The sequence below is a fragment of the Lepidochelys kempii genome, chromosome 7 (genome assembly GCF_965140265.1).
Source record: "Lepidochelys kempii isolate rLepKem1 chromosome 7, rLepKem1.hap2, whole genome shotgun sequence".
NCBI classification, from domain to species: Eukaryota; Metazoa; Chordata; order Testudines; family Cheloniidae; genus Lepidochelys; species Lepidochelys kempii.
In genome coordinates, this window is record NC_133262.1 from 117684708 (window position 1) to 117708723 (window position 24016).

General features: G+C 44.2%; 1 protein-coding gene across 12 annotated transcripts in view; it reads right to left on the bottom strand.

The window, feature by feature from the left end:
- ADD3 (adducin 3) overlaps window positions 1-13098 on the bottom strand; it is a 189641-nt gene extending 176543 nt beyond the window's left edge. For 3 of the 12 annotated variants that reach the window (XM_073354406.1, XM_073354410.1, XM_073354415.1), the window contains exon 1: window positions 12955-13098. The gene's annotated coding sequence lies outside the window, so the exon portion shown is untranslated. Of the gene's footprint in view, window positions 1-4625; window positions 4762-9795; window positions 10080-12954 lie in introns of those variants that run through there. The other 9 variants (XM_073354404.1, XM_073354405.1, XM_073354414.1 and 6 more) reach the window with 5 other exon arrangements.
- Window positions 13099-24016: the final 10918 nt, after the last annotated feature.

A 24016-nucleotide genomic window follows, 5' to 3' on the forward strand; every position in this document is an offset into this window, starting at 1 on the left:
CGCAAACTGTAGAGAGTTACAAAAAAAAAGTGCATTGTGAGAATTTGGTGGATTCTCTGGGGTTATATAATAATTAGGTTTTTACATCACAACTTGGTTTGTGTCACACTTAGCTGAGGGAGATTATGATTTATGACGACAACCTACATCTTCTATGAAGCAGCTACCGTTGGCTCATTGTTGTCCAGGAGCTTAGTGAAACTATTCAGCGAGTTCGCTAGTGCTCCTGAATCATCTGAATAGTTTCAGTCCATGAGACCAGGTTCTTCAACACAGTACTGCTGTTTTGCTGAAGACCAGGATCTATGGGAAACTGTTCAACGAGATTAGGAGATGTGTTACTGAATGGGTTAAACAGCTTCACCAAGATCCTCTGCTGGCTCCTGAGCAAAGCTCCTGAGCCCACTGAACAATTTCAAAGTGACCGTGGTCCCCTCTGAAGTAACTGCTGGTTTGTCAGAGACCAGGAGCTCCATGAGAGCATTCACCACTAGAACATACCTTACTCAGGCAGCGTTCAGGTATGTGTAAGTGTGATTTTCCAGAATAGTGCAAAACAGAGGAGAAGGCTAGGAGAAATCTGGCTGTTTATGGTGGCAGGCAGTTTGGGATACGGGATGCTGGAAGGCTGGCATCCCTACTAGAACAGAGTTACGACTGCAGTTTATTGTTCATGCTGCATGGTGGTTATTCTAGTGGTAAAGTGAGAGTCTGGTTGGAGGAATAAACTGTGTCATGTTAGATGCCTTAAATTATTTTTTATTATTTCTTTGCTTTGGTGGTTGTGTGTTAGGCATGTTATGCCTAGAGCAACCGTACACATCATATTTTGTGCATTAATATACATATGTATACACACTGCCAAGAAACTTTGGGAGACTGAATTATGTCAAATATTAAGAGTAACTATGAATATAAATGAAACATTTATAGGCTTTTATAATCCGGCAAAATCATCCCCAGACCAACAAAAGGCAAATCTACATCCTAGGGTTTATATCACTACCAAATCTCAAGTTTCTATGAACTTCCATTGATATGGTAGGGCTGTTAAATTCAAAAGTATTTTTCTGCAAAGACAATAAGCATTTTCCAGACCACTTTATATTGAAAAAGGGCTTGACTGTTTTTGATTAAACTTAAAAGAAACCCCTTCCTGCTAAAGAGCAAGCATACCAAATTTGAACCAAAAGAGTACAACTTTGAGAGTTACAAGGTAGTGACCGTACCATTTATAAGGGAAATACACATGCAACTGCATTTAGATTGTAAACTCTTTGGGGGCAGGCACAGTCATTTACTATAAATCTGTACAGCATTTACCACGAGTCCCAGAACTGGCTGGCCTCTGACCTATATCACAAAGGGCATGTAATAAATAATAGTATGCATCACTATGCACACTGTCTGTAGTGAGTCAAATGTAAAGGTAATAGAGTTAAAAATATAACTTAAGATGGAAAAGTACATGTACAAATAGATGTAATTAGAAATAGAAAGACAAAACTAAAGCGAACTTTAGAAGTGATTCAACAGAATCCTCTTCTTTGAGCCAGCACAGCAGATTGTTTAAAACTGCTTTCCACAATTAAAACTGGACACCCTCTATGCTCTAGGCAGGATATTGAGAATCAAAGTGAAACAAAATGGGAGGAAATTTTTGACTCCCTGCATTTCGTCTTGATTTCTTCATTTGAATCATTATTTTGACAACTTAATATGATGTCAATCCTGCACTCACCCAAGTAAACCACAAGAATCCCATTCACTTCAACGGGAGCAGGAACAGGCTACAAGTCCTTACCTTCACTAGGAAGGAGGTGTGGCTAATGTGGTAAATTCCTAGTGGAGACAAGGCAAGTTATAGCTTTCACATGAGTTAGAAGGTTAAGGTAACTCCCAGGCTCCCCCACTAGTCTTTACCTTAACATGCTGACACATATTAAGGCCATAACCCAACTTGTTTTCACTAGGATTTTACCTTGTTTTAGCTACCACATAAGTATGTTCTTACTCCCCCACGTTAGCTTTTTTCCTAGTGAAGACAAAGCCTTTAGGAGACCAAGGAGGAGAATGAGACCTCTGTAATGTGTTTAACCATCACAACCCAATAAGTAGAACTTATGTTAATACAGTACCATCCCAACTAAGCAGCAGTTATTACCATTTGTTAATATTAGTTTAAATAAATTCCAAAGACAATGTCTTGATAAAACAGCTATTCTGATTAAGTTTCAGAGTAGCAGCCGTGTTAGTCTGTATCCGAAAAAAGAAAAGGAGGACTTGTGGCACCTTAGAGACTAACAAATTTATTTGAGCATAAAATGCATCCGATGAAGTGAGCTGTAGCTCACGAAAGCTTATGCTCAAATAAATTTGTTAGTCTCTAAGGTGCCACAAGTCCTCCTTTTCTTTATTCTGATTAAGTGGAAGATACTGAATTGTGAAGATATGAGGAGGAGTAGGGGGAAATCCAACCCTAGTACCCAAACAGGTTGAAACTTTCAAGTATAAACTGAGAAGTTAGTACAAGAATAAGAGTTAATGTTTTTAAATGGGGGAGGGGGGAAGCTATTAGCCTCTAAGCATTTTCCTGTTTAATAATCTTTTCACAGATAACTAGTAACCCAAGCCACAAACTGTTCATAAAAAAACACATGAGTAAGGTATTTAGAGACATATTTTAAAACAAACAACACTTTACACTTTCATTAGAGGTTAGGCAACATACTAGTGCATCTGAAATGGGGGGGGCGGGAATGGAAGCATTTCCTCTACATGCCATTTATCTGAAAGTTACTGTAAGAAGTAGATACACAACCAAGACCATATGCCACAGTGGTTATTCGAAGCACATTAATGGTTCAAGTCATAAATTCTCATTCCCTAGGAGTCATCATATAGCTTTTATTCATTACTTTGTGCCAAATGATATAGCAAACACATTGTTTTGTTTAGAAGGCAACTGGCATTACAAAACATAATGCAAGGAAAATGCTGGTGCAGCAGGAAAGCTCTGTGATAGCCTCAAGTCTGGCCATTTGGTCAGTTTGTAGGACCGGGACCCTAATTTCCTTTGTAACTTCAAATGGATAGATTTCTCCATTTTCTGCTCTACGCGGTTATGTAGTGGTGTTGTGTAATACTGCAACTATTTAACATTCTCCTCCAGAAGTGGTTATATTTCATTGGTATCTGAAATGATTCCTGTATATCTGAAATTTGTAGTGTACCTTGAGATATAAGGCACTATATTAACCTATCATCTTCTGCTACACAAAATTGAACAATTTTGTGATGGGGTGTACCAACCTCACACTAGGCCTGAAGAGGTTAATGAGAGCCTGTGGCCACAATCAGCCTCACTCAGCTACACCCAGGATTCTTTACATTGGTGGAGGGACATACAGAGAGCAGAAGACTCCTGCTGAGTAGGGGCTATCTTGTGAGGTGAGTGGAGAAAACAGCCCTCCAGCAGAACCAGCTGGATAGCAGAAAATGCTAAGCAGCTCTGGAAGAGGCTAAGGGAGCCCACAAATAGGTTAAGGCAAAAGTCCAAAAAACAGCAAGGTAGAAAGTAGTCCGGGGAGGCAGAGGGGGTTGGTGTAGTCAGGCCTTGACTGCTTCTCCAAGGTTCCCTGGACCAGAAGATAGTGGAGAGGGAAGCCCTGGGTTCCCCTACCAAGGTTGAGCAAAAACCACATACACACTCACACCCCAGTACCATGGGGGTAAGGACTAGTGAGCCCAGACTCAGACTGAAGGGCCAATGTGAAGTTAACAGACTACTATTTGTTGGTCTATTGATACACTAGGAGGGGGGTGGAACTCTGACACCCAGAGAGAAGACCAACTTGCAAGAAGCAGCAGACCACCGCATGGCTGGAAGGGCTGTCAGTCAGCAGGGTGTGCTAAAACAGGAAAGCATGCTACACCCTGCCCAGCCAACAGAGGATGCACCAGCAGGTGAGTCACACGTACGTTTAAAGGCTGGATTCAATGGAAATGAGTCATGGCTGGGTAGGTTAAGACAAAAATTTTCATTTTGTTTAAGAAAGCTTTTAGGAAAAAATCCACTAATAAAATATATATATATTTTTTTTAAATCAGTGACTACATCTGGATTTAAAATAGTTTCCCCTGCATCATTTGCAATTCAAGGCTAGAATCATTGTGCTAGTTCATGACTATTGAGTAGTATTGGGCTGCTCAGCCTATCACTGACTCAGAAAAGGCAAGAATCACTGCACCCATCTTCTCTTCAAACATCCAAAAGAGGTGCCTCAGGTAAGACAAGTTCAGTGGATACATTTGAATGAACAACAGAAACAGAACCATAGCTAAGATTCTGTGCTCATTTACACAACACCAAAGACTAAAGGGTTCATAAAGGGGCTCCCTGATTCATTTCCATAGCTCACAAGGGAATATCCCAGGCTCATCATCCTGGGAGATTTCAACGTTCACATCAACAATACTGCAGATGCAAAAACCCAACTCCTCCCTAACTCAACTGCCTCCCTATAACTTTCATGGGTTACCTCTGCTCCAGCCAATGTAGCCAGTCACAGTCTGAACCTGGTTTTTGGATTAAATGTCATCAGAGGACGCGGACTTGGACTCACCGTATCACCTCATTAAAACAGTAGTCGGAGCTCTCCAACCTCCCAGGCAACAAGACCAATGACTCTGATTAGACCATGAAGACTCTTAGCCACTCATCAAATTCCAAAGCATGCTAAAGTACAGCAAGAACTCTGCCTGTAGGACAAAGAATCAAGGATCTAGTGAATCATTATGACTTATACTAGCCTCGACCATCAATCCACTCCCCCCCCCAAATAGCCCCTCCCTCACCATCTCCCACATAGATCTCCTTGGTTTTCTGACACCCTGCATCAGGGTGAAGAGAGAGGGTCAGAAACTCAAGGACTGATGGTAGAAATCAAAGGCTGAAACAGACAGGATAAAATATAAATTTCTCAAAGCCTGTGCTGAGACTGTATTACAGCCACCAACAGAACCTTCCTATCACTCCACTGAAGCTACCACATCCCACCTAAAGAGCTATCCTACGGTGATAAACCAGTTCATGAAACTGGAGCGCCTACAGGCCACAACAGAATCCATCATCCTACTTCACTGATCAGATCACACACACAGAGAAAGGCTTTTCAAACAGCATGGCTTCACTCCGCCTACCAGGCGGCAACCAACCTGTCTGCATTCTCCAAGTCCGGTACTTTCATTCCTTGTGAAATACTGGACACACTAAAGGAGTCTCAACCCAAGACCTGCGAATACCTAACAGGTGAAAAGGTCATGAGCAATCAATGACACTTGTGGCTGAAATAGCCAATGCCTCATTTAGAAAAAGAATCTTCCTTTCCGCCTTCAAACTTGCAATAGCACAACAGACACTGAAGAAACCCACCTGGATACATCAGTTCTAGCTAGCTACTGCCCAGGATCAGACTAATTTCTGAGCAAGCTCAGAGGATTAAGCCAAAGGCCAACTACAGTGGAGTTTCATCATACGTGCATTTAACTTTCGTGAATTCAACTATATGAGGTCGGCAGGAAAAAAAAAAAGAAAGGAAAAACAATAACTTGCGGCGGTGGAGTACTGTACAGGAGTCGACGGGAGAGGACTCGAGGGGTCGATTTATCATGTCTAGACTAGACGAAATAGATCGCCCCCCATTGGATCGATCGCTGACCACCGATCTGGTGAGCATCTCGCCGCGCTGAGTGTGATTCTAGTGTTTAAAGATACGTATTTTTCATATAACATGGCCCCTAAACGCAAGCCAACTACTTCATCTGGTGCTCAACCAAAGAAACAGTCATCTGTTCCAATGCTGGAGGAAAAACTGACTGTGTTGGACTTGAGACGGTACGTCAGTCTCCAACGTGGCATGTAAATATGGCCGCAACGAATCTAGCATCCATGCCATCAAGATTTGAGAGAGAGAAATTCGTCAAGCCGTGGCATCAAGTGCTCCAATAACTGCTAAGGTGATGAGCCAGGTGCGTGATAAGACTTTAGTGAAGACTGAAAAGGCATTAAACTTATGGTTGGAAGACATGAACCATAAACGTGTGCCTATCGATGGCAACGCGTTGCGAGAAAAGGCTCTTAGCCTCTGCGCGCTGTTCAAACCTCTTGCTGAAGATGGACAGCCTTCCGATGAGAAGGAATTCAATGCCGGCCAAGGTTGGCTTAACAGTTTTAGAAACCGCTTCAACCTCAAAAATGTGCAGACTACTGGTGAAGCTGCATCTGCCAAAGAAGAGGCAGCAAAAGCCTACCCCAAACAATTAAAGAAAATCATAGAGGAAAAGGACTATCTTCCAGAACAAGCTTTTAATGCTGACGAGACTAGGCTCTTCTGGAAAAAAAACGTCCAACTGCACTTACACTTCAAAAATCAGAAAGATAAGCCCCTGGCTTCAAAGCACCTAAAGACCATGTGACTGTGCTGTCTTGTGGCAATGCAGCTAGGCATTTAAGAAAGCTGGACTTGCTCTACAGGGCTACCAATCCCCATGCCTTAAAAGGCAAGAACAAAAATCTCCTGCCTGCGTTCTGGCAATCAAATAAAAAGGCTTGAGTGACAGCACCATTATTTCCGGATTGGTTCCACAAGTGTTTCATTCCGGAGCTCAAGAGGTACCTCGAAAAGAAAGGACTTGATTTTAAAGTGTTGCTGATCATAGACAATGCTCCTGGCCATCCTGAGGCACTCCGGTTTGCACATAACGACGCTGAAGTTGTCTTTCTCCCTTTTTTATTCTTTCATTCTTCCGTCTCTCTCTCTTTTTGACTATATTTGATTTTCGCCTTATGCGCTGACTTTAGAACCTAACCCGCGCGTAAGATGCGACTCCACTGTACGAGCTTATCTAGTTGAAGTCAATATGCTACGCCTGGCACAAATCTGGATTCATGCTAGGACATAGGAGAGAAACAGCTTTAGTGGCACTGAAGGATGATCTCCTGCTGTTAACGGATGATGTCCAGGAGGATGAAAATGAATGGCTTCCCCTTTCTACAGCACTCAACCCTGTTGACCATAAGAAACTGTTGTCCTACTTAAGAGAGGTGGCAGAGGTCCAGCAGAATATACTAAAATAATTTAAATCCAAGAATCGTGATGGGTCACTATGCCTCTGCCATTAGACCCTTCACTTGTCAAGTCCCACAAGGATCAATTCGCTCTTCAGTCCTATTCAACAATTATATCCATCCACCAGGGACGCAGGTAAAATGCCATAAACTACAGTACCAGCACTATGTGAATTACATAGAGTTCTACCTTTGTTTCACCCCACACAACCATAGCACTACCACCAAGATAGTCTGGTGCTTGTACAAGATCAGATCACAGATGAAAAAAAGCTGGTAGAAGCTAGAGTTGAGTATGACAACATGATGCTAGTAGGTAGAGGAAAGCATTTTGCACCATAGTTGTAAACTATTCAGTCTCCTTTGGTTAAAGATACACAGCCACAGCTGGCCAATTCAGTTCCTAGTTTAGGAGTGCTCTAGAGTAGCTTCCCATAGAATCTCTGGTCAAGTTCAAATCTCCATACTTGTATTCAAACGTAATCAATGGGCTGGTGGTCCCAACATATTTAGAAGATTGCCTAGAGCTCTGCAATGAAAACCATAGCTGATATATCCACTCCTCAGGCACAGTGAAACTTCTGGCCTGGAGGAGACAGAGCTTTCTTGGGGTCCAAGCTGAGACTGTGGAACAAACTCCTACAGAAACTAAGGACCATCGTAAACCTTGCGACCTTGCATTCCAAATGTCAGGCACACTTCGACCTTTCTTTCTGTTTAAAAATAAATGAGACTCCAAACCCTACCAAAACACTGCTCTACATACACAGTTCTTCCCCTGGGGAGGGGATAAGAGAGAATGAACCATACATGACAGATGTTAGTCACATCACTTAATGCATTACTGGAAGCCATTCAGATACTATAGTGCAGAGTATAAGAACCTATATATAATAGAATAGAATTTTTAAGATCTCTGTATCCATGCCAATGAAAAAGTTGCTGCTAAATTTAAGTAATAAGAACTACTACTCACTTTGAACATAGGTTTAGAAAAGTTTCTCCTAGATACAGACCTACAAGCACTCCAAAGTTTCCCATCACTGTAGTTTAAAGACTCTCAACATATTGATACTACATTTTTCCAAACAGAGATGACATTTTATTTAAATCCTACTTTTTTTAGATCAGCACTGCAGTAAAGAGAAAGACGCTTCCATCGTCAGCTCCTCTCCAGGAAAACACCCTCACTGAGATAAAGTTCCACATTAGCCCTGTAACACTCATATCTATGAAAGTAACAACTGCATTTCAACCTCTATCATATTACTCAGCCTAACAAGAATGGGGGGAAGGACTGACATGAATACCACTTCTTTTCTGAATATGGATGAGAAATGATTCATTCACACCTGTGAAAGTGATGGCTCTGGCCCACGGGCAACTACTAGGTTCTTATACTTATGGAAACAATAGAGCGAGCAAAGGTTTTACAATTACAGAGGGTGCAAGGGGCCCTAGATCATCCAATTCACAGTGATATGCTCTTTTCCCCTAAATACTGGTGGCATCAGGTAATCCCTTCAGTCCACTTATTTACATAGCCCCAAGCCCAACAGCCCCAGCAGGATGCACACATACATGTAAACACAACATGCTTGCATTAGATCTATCCAAACATAAACACTCAATTGCAGGGGGTTGGACTAGATGACCTCCTGAGGTCTCTTCCAACTCTGATATTCTATGAATCTATGAATTGGGAAGAAACAGGAGGGAACAGACTTTAGATTATTTTATAAAGGAACACAAAGGAAGCTTGTTAGGTATGTTTCAAACATTTAGATACCTCCTTTTTATTTAGGATTTCTTCATCCAAACTGCAACATCATGCAACAGCCCCAGAAACAATTCCACCCACCTGAAGATGATTACCACAAACCATCACATTAATTTTGAACCCAGTGGGGTTGCGGGCCAATGTTTTGAACTAAATTTGGATGAGCCATAAAGCCCCACTTCTCTCCTCTCCCTCCTCCAAAAGCCATCCTTCTCACCCAAACATCCACCCCCCCACCTCAAAAAAAAAAAACAAAATACACCCAGGACATGCATCCCAGCTGGATTTTAGGGTAACTAGCTCCCAGGACTGAATGATGGGGGGGGGGCAGGGGGGAGAACAGGAAGCGTTTGACTCACACCCTCCTTAAGGGGATCTCTGCATGCGATGCCCAATAAATCACACCTCACCCGTACACACTAGGAAACCCTCACCCCAGCCCCCCTGACTTCCCAGACAAACACCCCACAGAGCTAATGGGGGGGGGGGCGGAGGGGGAGCATCTCCCACGTGGTGGGATACACCAATGTGAATGCCTCTCTAGGTGCCCCCCTTGAAACTCTCCCCCCAGCCCCACTGGCTTCCCAGGCAAACACCCCACAGCTCCGCAGAGCAGGGGCACAGCGTCTCCCGCGTGGGGCGTGTAACAGTGTGAACGCCCCCCCCCCCCCGCCGAGGGGCCCGGGATAAGCACAGCCCTCACACCCCCGCCGCCACCCCCTTACTCCCTCCCAGCGGCCCCCCACACAGGGACCATCCCCCAGGGAAAGAAGTCTATGCGCGGGGGGGGGGGGGCACATGGCGTCCCGGCCAGCCCAGCGTGGAGGGGGGGGGCGAGTCTTGAATCGCCCCCCAGGGCCGGGGCAGGAGAGAGACGTTTGTTTACCTCAGGAGCTAGCGCGCCTTTGTGCATCCCCCGCCGCTCCTCGGCTACAGCGCACCTCGGGGGCGGGGCGGCGGAGCTCCGGATGTGGCAGGAAGGGACACCTGGGCTCCTCCTCCCGCCACCCGCGCCGGCGGCTCCCTATCTGGCAGCGGCCCCTCCCCCATTGGCTCGCTCGCGCCCGTCCCTCTCCACGGCGGGCGCCGCCAACGCTCGGCCGAGTTTGAATCTCTCCCGGCCCCGCGCCGGGCTGAGGAGCCGAGCTGCGCGCGGGGAGGGGGGGGGAGGGGCGCAGGGGCTGTCTGTTGTTGTCGGCCGGCGGCGGCGGGGGCGGGGCTCCGTAAGGACGGGGCCTGCGGGGCGGACCAGCTCCGCCCCTCGCTCCCGCCTCTTCCCCCCCCCACCCCCCCCCCCCCGCTGGCCCTACCCAGCCCGTGAATTCTGACCCCTCGCAGGCACAGCCGCCCCCCCCCGCAGATCGCTGGGGCCTTCGCCCCTCCACAGCCGGCGGGGGCGGCTTCCCAGGGGCCGCATGTCCTCCCCGAGCCAGCTGCATTACCCCTGCCCCTCCTCAATCCTACTCCTCCATTGCCCCACCCCCAGGCCCTCCAGCCCCTATGGTGCTCCCCCACCCCCCGTGCATTGCCCTAACCCCGCCCCCCACCGTTAATTCTTACCTCTCCATTGCCCCAACCCCCCCACCACCACCGTTAATTCTTACCTCTCCATTGCCCCCCCACCTCCAGCCCTACAGTGCTCCCCCACCCCTTGTGCATTGCCCCAACCCCCCCCCCCCACCGTTAATTCTTATCTCTCCATTGCTCCAGCCCCTACAGTGCTCCCCCACCCCTTGTGCATTGCCCCAACCCCCCCCACTGTTAATTCTTACCTCTCCATTGCCCCAACCCCCCCACACCGTTAATTCTTACCTCTCCATTGCCCCAAACCCCCCCCACCGTTAATTCTTATCTCTCCATTGCTCCAGCCCCTACAGTGCTCCCCCACCCCTTGTGCATTGCCCCAACCCCCCCACACCGTTAATTCTTATCTCTCCATTGCCCCAACCCCCCCCCACCGTTAATTCTTATCTCTCCATTGCTCCAGCCCCTACAGTGCTCCCCCACCCCTTGTGCATTGCCCCAACCCCTCCACCGTTAATTCTTACCTCTCCATTGCCCCAACCCCCGATCACCGTTAATTCTTATCTCTCTATTGCCCCACCACCTCAAGCCCCTACAGTGCTCCCCTAGCCCCCCATGCATTGCCCCAATCCCCCCCCACCGTTAACTCTTATCTCTCTATTGCCCCACCATCTCCAGACAGCCCCCGTGCAATACCCCAACCCCCCCCACTGTTAATTCTTACCCCTGCATTGCCCCATCACCTCAATCCCCTGTAGTGCTCCTCCCGCTCCCCTGCAGTGCCCCACCACTTCCAGCCCCTGCACTGCCCTTACCACCAGTTAATTCCTGCTCCTCCAGTGCCCCACCCTCCCAGGCCCCCCAGCCCCTGCATTGCTCCAACCCCTCCAAGTCCAACCCCTGTATTGCTCCTCCAGCTCCCCCCCCAGCACCTGCATTGCCCCAATCCCTCCACTGCCTACATTGCTCCTCCTGCCCCCCCAGCTCCTGCATTGCCCGACCCCTCCAGCCGCTGCATTGCTCTTCCATTCCCCATCCCCTGCATTGCCCCTCCAGGCCCCTTCCACCACTGCACTGCCCCAACCCCTGCAATGCCCCTATGCCCCAATGCCTCTCCATTGCCCCTACCACCAGTTAATTCCTACCCCTTTATTGCTCCTCCATCCCCTGCATTGCCCATACCCCCCACTTAATTCCTACACATCCATTGCCCCACCACCCCTTAGCCCTGCATTACCCCATGTCAATTCCTACACCTCCATTGCCCCAAGCCCTGCAGCTACCTCCACCCAATTCATCTCTACCCCTCCCTCCCCTCATTACCCCCAGCCAGTTAATTCCTACCCCCTCTCCCCCCGCAACCCCTGCAGTTACTGCAGTTAATTAGTCCCAGTTAATTCCTACCCCTCATTGCACACCGCCTTCAGTTACCCCAACCCATTGTATTCCTACCGCTTACTCCATGCCCCCTAAAAACTCCACTGTCACACCGTTTTCCCCTCAATCCAGCCGTCAATTCACTTAATTTCTCTCCCATTTCTCCGATTCACACTCTATCCGCATATATTGAATCAACCCCCACCCCATCTAATTTCATATTCCCCCTACAAACTTCATTCCCCCTCTCCAAATTCAAGCCATTTCATCCAGGCACCGTCCAACCCCTGCCCAAAATTCGAATGATTTCCCAGGCACCTTTCTGCCTTCCCCCAAATTCAATCCATTTCTCCCTTGCGTCCTAAATAACATTCACAATTTTATTCCTCCTCACACAGCTCACACCCAGCATGCACACGCTGCACTCCATTTCCTCCATATACAACTCTTTCCATCTCCCCTATGTACAGATACCACTCACATAGACACCGGCACACCCACACTTCCTTCCCCCAGCACTCACTACTCGCTCCATCCTCCTTCACAGGATGGTGCAACCCCCCCTCCCAACCCTCTTGTATTTTGAGGGGGTGGAGGAAAGCATAAGGCTTGTCTTGGCACACCGATCTTCCCCCCAGTTTCTCCCCCCCCCCCCCCCGATTGCTGACCCTAAGATCTGGGACAGTAGCGCTCAACTCCCCTTCATTCTCCCCTTCACCCCCAGATTATTTCAGAAAATTGGGGGGGGGCGGGAAATCAGCACATCCTTTTGATGCTTTAGGACATGGGGATTTTGCCAGGCACATGATGGCATTATGTCGTTTGACTTGCCATGTTTGGCTCTGCGATTGGAGGAAAAAGCAAGATATTTCTCTCATTTAAAAAAAAAATCTCCCTCTTCCCAAATTTCTTGTTGCATGAAAGTTTATGCTGATTAATACTGCAAAAAGTGCTTTGAGGGCAGACGGGGGGGGGGGGGAGTTGTCTCTCCAGCAGTTGAGGGACACAGGGAGAGCGGCAGAAAACAGCATGCAGCATAATCTATTTCAAATGTGTATGAACAACCTTTCCCATCCACGCCCCCCCCCCCCACCTTTTACATATTTGTTTAAGAAATGGATACAAGATTTGCTAGTTTACTTACCAAACAGCCGTCCAGGGCTTCCTGTTTGGCCAATGTCTGCGTGTGTGTGTGTGTGTTTTTCTCTTCTGTAGGTGGGGATTCTGCAGTGCTGCACAGACACACTGCAGCAGCTCCAAAGCTGGAGGATAGTAAAGTGTGTTACTTACTAGAGAGGCTCTATATTACCACTAGGCGCTGGCAGGAGCAAAGAAGCATTTTTCTTAAAGAGACATGATTCTCCTCCGCTCCCCGCCCCCGCCCCCATCCCCACTTCCTTCCCAAAATACGGGAAACAGTTGGAGGTTGGACTGGGAAAATGGCATAAACAGAGGAGGTCAAGGTTAATATTAAAGGAGTAATTGAGTAAAAGCTTGAGCATGACTCAATGAAAAGCTGGAATTGCCCACTTTCAAAAGAATCTTTGCTACTCTTCAGATAAACTTTATAAACTGCCAAATATGCTGCCTGAATATTTTCCTTGCCATCTTTACTTGTTAAGTTACTGTGTATGGGTAAAGAATAGTGACAGTGCAATGCAGTTCCAGGGAATAACAACAAACAATAATATGTATCATCTTCCATATGAATGAATTGCCTTATGGATAGGGCCCTACCAAATTCACAGTCCATTTTGGTACATTTCAGGGTCGTAGGACTTTAAAAATCTTAAATTTCATGGTTTCAGATATTTAAACCTGAAATATCATGATGTCATAACTGAGGGGGTCCTGACCCAAAGGCAGGTTGTCGGGGGTTGCAAGGCTATTGTAAGGGGATTGCAGTATTGCCACCCTCACTTCTGCGCTGCTGCTGTTGGTGGCTCTGCCTTCCAAGCTGGGTGGCCAGAGAGTGGCGGCAGCTGGCTGGGAGCCCAGGCCTGAGTTACCACCACCACCAGCAGCACAGAAGTAAGGGTGGTAATACTATACCATGCCGTCCTTACTTCTGTGCTGCTGCCTTCAGAGCTGGGTGGCCACAGAGTGGCAGCTGCTGGCTGGGTCACAGACCATGAAGTCTAGCTATCGAAGGGGAGGCTATTGCATATTGCCACCTATCCTTCTGTGCTGCCTTCAGAGCGAGGCAGCTGCCGGCCAGGCGCCCAGCTCTGAAGGCAGCACTGCTGCCAGCAGCAGCACAGAAGTAAGGGTGGCATGATATGATATTGTCACTTTCACTTCTGCACTGTTGCTTGTGTTGGTGCTGCCTTCAAAGCTGAGCTCCCAGCCAGCAGCCGCAGAGCTTCCTGCAGCTGGGAGGAGTTCCCGGAGGTGGCTCTGACCCATTCAGGGGAAGAGGAAGTCCTGTCCCTTCCCAGTCCAGCCAGGACTAGCAGCTGCAGCCCAGTGCATGGAAGGAGCTCCCAGCCCTGCCCCTCTCCGGCTCCGGGCACAGTGCTCAGGGGTTAAAGGAGCCTTAGCTGTGTGTGTGTGGGGGGGGGGGTGACCATGATGTCTCCCCCCGACCAAGGCATCCTGGGTGGTTGCCCACATCTCCCACCCAAAAGGCTGGTCCAGGGCCCCCCAAAAGTAACGACCCCCATACTATGCCACCCCCATTTCTGTACTGCTGCTGCCAGCAGTGCTGCCTTCCGAGCTGGGCGCCTGGCCGGCAGCTGCCTCACTCTGAAGGCAGCACAAAAGTAAGGGTGGCGGTACCGAGACCCCCCCTTCAATAGCTAGATTTCATGGTCTGTGGCTCGTTTTTCACAGCCGTGAATTTGGTAAGGCCCTACTTATGGACATAAGCAATTATAAATTTAATAATAAAAAGTTACCTATGTAATATACGTGTGATATGCAATATGTTACAGTGTTTCTCAGCCCTTTTGATACCAGAGTCTCACTTGCTGCCTTCCTAAACTGTGTCAGGGAAATCTCTGGGACCAGTAAGGAAGCTACCACAGACCAGCACCTGTCCATGGACCAGTCTTTGAGAAACACTGTGTTACACAATAGTAGAGGGAAAAAGACATTAAGAGGCATAGAGAGAAAAGTTTTGAGATGAAATTTGAAAAGGAGATAGAGAATTGATGAAGCTGAAAGACAGCCGAAGGCTGTTCCAAATGGAATGAGCTGCAGAGGGGAAGGCTCTGGCACCAAAAGTGGTGACATTGTGGGGAGACATGCAAAAAAGGCAAGGTGGTTAAATGTATAAGGAATGTGTAAGATATGTGAATATTCTCATTATAGAAAAGGCTCTGTAGTTGAAATGGTAATGTAGCCTTTACTGTAACCCCATTTTCAGTTGCTTATAACTTTCTCAAAATTCCAGTTTGGGGCTGAAATTGTCTATGATTTCTTTCAAACTAAATTTTTGTTTTGTTGCGGTTTTTTGAAAGTTTGAGCAATATCCACAAGCCATTTTGAGGGGTGGAAAAAATATACTCTTCATGTTTTTAAAAAATGAGACTTTTTACACATGGGACATAAAAATAGCTGCTCTTAAAGGTCTCATTCTTGCAAACATGCACCAGTGCTTATTGAAATCAATGGGACAGCTCACGTGTAAAATGACTCACATGCAAAACTGTAGGATGAAGGACAAAAACTTCTAATTTCACGTGTGGCTAGATCCCAATGGGATGCTAAGATACTGCATTAATGGGGCATAAAAGTATTTACAATGAATATAGAGAGAGAAGTTTGAAACATGTTGAAAATAAAGTTATATATTTAAAAATTAAAACATTTACATATTTTAAAGTTACAAGCAATTAAAATCCACCTTTGGCATGGACAGTAAATATGTATATGTATACAATATCGAGCTCACCTGCTGCTCTGTACAGATTTGAAGTGGTGAGGATTTTTACATACTCAGAGTAATGCAGTGTAACATTTATGGAATTGTGCAAAATAATATCACCGCATCTTGCACATTTATTTCCTCCCTTTTTATTTTGTCTTTAAAAATAAAAGAAATCAACTGTAAATTCCTATGTTCATAAAATATTAAAATTCCAACTTTGACCATGAAAAACTTGAGAAATGCAGAAGTTCAATCATGGTTGTGAGCATAAGGATGGTTTTGTGATTAAAGCAGTAGGCTGGGAATCAGATTATATTACAGGCTGAGACACAGACTTCCTGTGTGACCTTGATCAAGTCCCTCAGAACTTGATTTTCAGAGGCATCTCACATGTAGGCAGCCTCACAGCGGGGCTTTAATATTGTGAAGGTCCTTGCTTGGGTTTTTACTGTAGGACGAAATTGCATCTCCTGTGCATAAGATAGCTTCTGCAGTTACATTAATTGGGGAACAAATTTACAGGGATGACCAATGCTAATTATTCAGAACATAGGCTGATTATAAGCAGATCCCAAGAAGAAACTTTCCCTGCATGGTATAGTATTTCACGGTTAGTTATATTATGGAAGTTTTGCTCCTTCCTTGTAAGGATTTGTCATGGGGCACCATAGATTAGCTAAACTTGACCTGTTCTGGTTTGGCAAATTCCATGTTATGCAATGCATTCTTTGGGTGATGCAGTAAATAGAGATATTTTATAGCTATCTCTGTCCAGTTGGAGGATAGTAGGGATGTATTATACCAGGAAAAATAATTGTTTAGGCTTTGTGTGGGAAATGCAACTGCTTGATCCAGAATAAAAGGACCTGGTAATAGATTCTTCCAGCCAGAAGTGTTCTTCTTTGAGGTTCAGACTCAAAGTTCAAAATCCTTTACAAGTGAAACAAATCAAAACCATTGTAGACTGAGATAGAAGCACATCATCACAGAGTCTAATAATAATATAGTCAGAAATAAATACAGCTGTAAGACTTCCTTGGAAGTTAACTCCCATTTCTCCTTTTTTTTTTTTTTTTGCTGTCAGTGACATTCTTTCCTGGCACGTTTTCTGTATTCAGCAAAATGTATTTAAAAAAATCCAAGAGGCAATTACGATATTCACCTTTCTTAGGAATTAGGTGCCACTTTATGTGGTGCTGAAACCCTTTCACACGGTACAAGGCCATGCGTCTAATTGGTGGATGTAGCTAAGCTATTCATTAGAAACTTGGCCAGGCCACATACATTTGCTTCTCTGCTTTATGCCAAGCCAGTCTGGAGAGTGCTCCAGGAAAGGAGAAGGGAGTGGCATGGATCTCATGTTGAGTTCTTCATTCCCCATGGAGACATAATCAGAACATTACCCAGAGATTCATAAAAAAAAAAAATTAGCACTTTAATGACCTACATAGATTTTTGTAAAGAGTTACTTCAACGAAGAGCTGGATAATTCCTCACACAGCTGTGGTTTAGGAGGCAGCTCAGGGGACATTCTTGCAGAATTACTCTAGTACAGTTAAAAAGAAATTACTATCAGGTTTCTTGGGTGTCTTTTTTTCCAATCAAGGGCATTGTGTCCTCAATCCATCTCTTCTGTTTTCTGGGTTCTTTTGAAGTCATTACAGCTTCGACAGCCGTATGGCAAACTGCCAAGCAGTAATGGTGCTGTGTGTTCTCTCTGCACAAATGACCTCAAAAGCTCCCCAAGCATGATCTCTCTCTTGACATCATTACTAATGGTCATATAAAGGCAGCCATCATCAGGGGGATGTGAGAGGTGTCTCTCAGGTGAACACTAAGCTTCTACAAACCACTGCATGTTCTTTTAGCCAAAGCAGAATTACGTTCTTTTAGCCACAGCAGAATTACGTTCTTTTAGCCAACGCAGAATTATGCGGAGTACTAGACACCGAAGCATTAGCAATAGCTATAACTGAGAAGTATACAACCACTATTCTCCAGTGTGAGATCTTGCCAGCGTGATCATGCCTTTGTCACCTTGAGACTAGACTGCTGTAATACGCTATGGATAGGCTATGTGTGGAAACCATTCAGAAATCACAGCTACTGCTGCATGTGGTAGATCACTTATTAAAGGAAGTTTCGCACTCAGAGTATATTACACACTGCACTGGTTTCCAACAGGCTTCAAGGTGAAATTCATGGTGTTGGGTTTAATTTATAAACTCTAAATGGTTAGGGACTTGGTTACTTGAGGGATTGCCTCTCTCCCCAACATACCTTGCCACAGCTGAGATCTATGGCGTCTCCTTTATCTGGAGTCTCCTTGGTTTAAAAGAAAGATAGCAGCTAGCAGGATATTTCTGGTGAAGGCCCTTTGACTCTGGAATTTGCTGATCAAGCTCTCCCTTTCCCTGCTCCTGCAGAGCCCAGATTTCTTCCTGGGCTTTTGGGGAGACATAGGTGTAGTGAAGATAAATACACTAAGGACTGTGAGATCTTCAGATGCTACAGTAACGGAGGGGGGGGGTGTAAATACCATAGAGAGCTGATTTACTTTTTCCCAAATCAAGTCCTAAGTGTTTCTTGTCAAACTTTAGTATAACAGACCACAAAGGTACAAATCATTACTTTCACATTTCCTCCAAACCACAGACCCCTTCCTATGGATAAAGAGGACAGGAAGGATGTCCCCTTGCTTCCACCGTCGTCTATCAATTGCATTTTATAAATTTAAAACAGCTATTCTGTATTCTCTTCTACAAACCACTGCACGTTCTTTTAGCCAAAGCAGACTTACGTTTCTTGGATGCAGAGTACTAGACACCCAAGCACCAGAAGTAGCTATAACTGAGAAGTATACAACCACTATTCTCCAGTGTGAGATCTTGCCAGAGTGCTTCCAATGACTCCTGTCTTAATTAGGATCTGATTTACACGGGTGTAAATAAGGAGCAATCCTTCTGACGTCAAAAAGAGTTACACTGGTGTAACATCAGTGTGAACAGAATCGGAAACAGACCCGTAGGGAGCAAAATACCAAGATTGAAAAGAAAATCAAGCCTGTGTCTTTCTCAAAGCAGTACCACTAGTTCACAGCCTGGCCCAGAAGAATAGTATCTCAGATCATATAAGAAAAACACAGTTCTCATTTCCGCTTTGTCCCTTCAGGGCAGGACAGAACATCCTGTTGTTGTAATAATGTGAGCAAAATAGTAGTTATTTTTGGCAAAAAAAATTCATTTTTAAAGTACCTTTTTTAAAGGCAACTCTAATCCAGGATTCAGATTATTCAATACATGTATTAGGAGCACAATTCTTCTTTTTGCGTCCAGGAATCCCTATTAATGAACACAGCACATATAAACTCAGTCAAAAGTTCATATCAGTTCAACAGTAAACCATTTTAACAGTTATCTGTTGAAAGAGAGCTCTGATTCTGAACAAAGGCAACACCTATAATTAGAGTGTGTGATATCTAGTACTGCACCTGGGGAGCAGGGTGCCCGGGGGAAGTCTAACACACCTACATTTGCATGTGAGCTGTGGGAGAAGAGCACAAAAGTACCGGTGCAAAAGGTCATGAGCAGGGCAGTGGAATGTATGTTGATTAAGTGGCTCTGTGAGGAGGTTCATACCAGCATGCTTGTATTGGAGTTTGCTGTAAATTAATCCTGCCTTCTGTAGAAACTCAACATAGGAGACAGCTGAAATGTGCCCTCTATAGAGGTAAGTCTCCACTCTAGGGCAGTCAGGTTTGCTAACTCTGGATTAGGGCTGTCAAGCGATTGAAAAAATTAATCATGATTAATCGCTCTCTTAAACAATAATACAATACCATTTATTTAAATATGTTTGGATGTTTTCTACATTTTCAAATATATTGATTTCAATTATAGCACAGAATACAAAGTGTACAGTGCTCACTTTAGTTTTGATTACAAATATTTTCACAGTAAAAACCAAAAGAAATAGTATTTTTCAATTCATCTAATACAAGTACTGTAGTGCAATCTCTTTATCATGAAAGTTGAACTTACAAATGTAGAATTATGTACAAAAAAAACTGCATTCAAAAATAAAACGATGTAAAAACTTTAGAGCCTACAAGTCCACTCAGTCCTACTTCAGCCAATCGCTCAGACAAACAAGTTTGGTTACAACTTGCAGGAGATAATGCTGCCTGCTTCTTGTTTAAAATGTCACCTGAAAGTGAGAACAGGCGTTTGCATGGCATTGTTGTAGCCGGTGTCACAAGATATTTACATGCCAGATGCGCTAAAGATTCATTTGTCCCTTTATGCTTCAACCACCATTCCAGAGGACATGCGTTCATGCTGATGACAGGTTTTGCTTGATAACGATCCAAAGCAGAGTGGACTAACGCATGTTCATTTTCATCATCTGAGTCAGATGCCACCAGCAGGTTGATTTTCTTTGTTTTTGGTGGTTTGGTTTCTGTAGTTTCTGCATCAGAGTGTTGCTCTTTTAAGACTTCTGAAAGCATGCTCCACACCCCGTCCTGATCAGATTTTTGGAAGGCACTTTAGATTCTTAAACCTTGGGTTGAGTGCTGTAGCTATTTTTAGAACTCTCACATTAGTACCTTCTTTGCATTTTGTCAAATATGCTGTGAAAGTGTTCTTAAAATGAACAATGTGCTGGGTCATCATCCGATACCGCTATAACATGAAATATATGGCAGAATGTGGGTAAAACAGAACAGGAGACATATAATTCTCCCCCAAGGAGTTCAGTCACAAATTTAATTTACACACTATTTTTTTAATGAGCATCATCAGCATGGAAGCATGTCCTCTGGAATGGTGGCCGAAGCATGAAGGGGCATATGAAGGTTTAGCATATCTGGCAAGTAAATACCTTGCAACGCTGGCTACAAAAGTGCCATGCGAATGCCTGTTCTCACTTTCTGGTGACATTGTAAATAAGAAGAGGGCAGAATTATCTTCTGTAAATGTAAACAAACTTGTTTGTCTTCGTGATTGGGTGAACAAGAAGTAGGACTGAGTGGACTTGTAGGCTCTAAAGTTTTACATTGTTTTGTTTTTGAGTGCAGTTATGTAACAAAAAACCCTTCATTTTTAAGTTACACTTTCACAATAAAGGGATTGCACTACAGTACTTGTATGAGGTGAATTGAAAAATACTATTTCTTTTATCATTTTTACAGTGCAAATATTTGTAATAAGAATAATAATATAAAGTGAGCACTGTACACTTTGTATTCTGCGTTGTAATAGAAATCGATATATTTGAAAATGTAGAAAAACATCCAAAAATATTATATACATTTCAATTGATATTCTATTGTTTAACAGTGCGATTAATCACAATGAATTTTTTAATCGCAATTAATTTTTTTGAGTTAATCATGTGAGTTAACTATGACTAATTGACAGCCCTACTCTGGATACATCAGGGACCTGGACGTTACACCTCACCGCACAAACTTTGCCGAGTTTAGAGCATAAATTTAAGCACAAGGCCCTCTGGGTAAGGTAATTCTTATTATCTTTGATGTATTACTTGAAGGTAATATACAGAAATAAAATCAGCACTGACATCTATTGGTTTTTTGTCACAGATGAAAATAAGTTTATGTGAAATGCTTTTAAAAATAGATGAATTGCCTAAATTGTTATTTTCACAGTGAAGAAAAGTTTTGCTTCTTTTTTGTCATTAAGACAATATATAGTATTGTTTTGCTCCAAACAGAAGTAATGCTTGACTTCAGATTCTGCACATATAACGCAAATGCTACTCCTAGAGTCCATTTGAAGCAAGTAAAATTCAAGCCCATATTTTAGGGTGATTTCCAATGACAAGAGTAAACAATTTTTAGAGATATTAAATCCTTTATTCTTTGGAGGCTAACAAACTGGTAATGTACCATAGAAAGAGCTGCAGTTTCCTTGACAATCGACTAATCACAACCTAAGATCTTTAGCTCATCACAGTTTCAAGGGCCCTATATCTCCAAACAGACTTTGTGGATGGGTTTAACTGAGTATGTGCCCAGTGACTGTCAATGTCAGGAGTGAGTTCCTTCTCAGCTAGTTAGAGTTCAAACTTATACCGTCAAAGTCAGATTTGCCATTAAAATTCTATGAGGTGCAGGATCAGACCAATAGGTATCAGTCTTGTTGGGTGCTGAGCACTCTGGCTGCGTCACATCAAGCACTTAAGCATGTGCTCAGTTTAATACAGCTCCTGACATTAGGAGTCACTGAGCACATACTCAGATAACCATTCAAAGTCATTCTCAAGAAGTCAACGGGAGTACTCACATACTTGCACGTAACTTTTTTTGCTGAATTAGAGCAAGAGCGTTCAGCATTTTGCAGGATCAAGCCCACAGTGAATAACTTTTCAGTGATGCTGGGATCTCCACAAGTGACATCTTCATTTTGCTCTCAGGCAGTAGGAAGAGGAGGGTAATGTGGCCACAAACAGGAGATTTAAGGGGCTGGGAGAGGAAAACTCCAACAGAGCAGATCAATGGTTGAGGTGTATGTGTGCGTGCATGCAGTGAGGGAGTTAAAATGCTTTGCTCTGCTTTGTCCAACAAGTCCAGGTCATTTTTCAAAATGTGTTTTAACCATGCTCAGACTTAGTCCTTTCCCTTATTGGGAGTAGAGCAGTGATCCTAAGCCAACTCCAAAGATGCTGTAACTCAAATGAGCTGCATATCTCCCATTTGGAGGAGACACACAAATCCACCCACCAGACATAACTGATGCAGCCATTTAAGTAGAATACATAAGACATGGGTGAGGGGGGTAGGGGGAATTAAACACCTTCCGTAACAATAATGACAGTTTTGAACTGAATAATTTGTATGCTACAAAACATATCATCTGACAAAAGTTTTAAAAAAACATAATTTCTGTGTAGTGGGGGAGGTGGCAGAAAATGTACAGAGAAACAAGCACTGATTTTTGCAGGAAAATCCAGAATTTCCTGATGTTTATCTAAAGAAGGGATGTGAAGAGATAGTATATATCGGCATAGTTCCATTGATTTCAAGGGAACTACAGTGATTGACATCAGCTAATCATCTAGCCCATTACAGTTTTGCAACCTATCTAGAAAGATGTTAGAGTCCTAGATTAAAATAGAAAATGTGCATATATTTACTGTTGATTTGATTAGTGATAAAGGTCAAGCTAGTGGATACTTAGCAGGTTTCAAAAGAAGATTGTCTTTTGATAATCTCTGAGTGGGGAATCTTGGTCCCACTAAAGCCAATAGCAAAACTCCCATTCATTTCACTGTGGCCAGGATTTCACCCTCAGTTTCCACACACAAGAATGGACTGGCATAAACATAGACAACATGTCACATAAATCCATGAGTATTGTGTATCAATGTATATACACACCTTTTTTTTTTGTTTGCTTGTTTACTTTACAGAGATTCTTTGATCATGAATGCTTGTTTCCCAAGAGGTGATGACCCTATTTTTCTCAACAGGAAGGTGAATTTTATTGTGGCTTTGTTGCATGTATCCACAGGATTATCAATCAGCCAGTTCAAACTTGTCTATTTGAGTACCCTTGTTTAAATTGGTTCTCCTTCCTTCTACACTTGCACTTATCAATATTTAAACATTTAAGCCTGGATTCAGTGTTACTTAAGCATGTGCCTAACTTAAAGGATGTGAGTAGTCTCAATGGGATTTCAGTACCTTGCTGAACTGGGACCTGGGTTTAGACCCAGTGCCAAAAGTGCGAAGCAGGGTGACACCAAATGGTACTGTACAAGACTGCAGTTTATGCTGCCAATCCTTAGAACAGAAATTAGATAGCGTAGTGAACTAACAACGTACAGCAGGACACAAATATGAAGTGACATAAGAAACCTGCAGTGGGTTTTCAGTGGGGATGGGAAAATTGGAGCAAATTTGGATTTTTGCAGCTGGTCCCTTATCTATAATGAGCCAACCCAGAACCCCAGATCCAAACTCCTTCCTGAACTTTCAGAAAGGCTAGATCGGATTCCAGATCCAGACTTTGCAGCTCAGCTCCACCTTTGCATTTTAGGCACTTTGCACACTTCTGGGGTAAGGAGGGGTCACGCTCACATAAATGGGAAGTTCTGGTTGGTTTCCTCCCCCTTGACAACAATAGAATAGTGTAAAGGGGCCAGGATGCAGGCCAGCAAAAGGGCTCTTAGTCTGCTGGGAATTTTTGAATGTCTGACTGATACTCTTATCGATAACTGGTTTTTCCAGCCACACCTGGTGTCTGAAGGAGCATTGCTGCTGCTCACAACGAACTGCATTTCCGGGTAGAAAAACTGCTTAGTCTCTCTC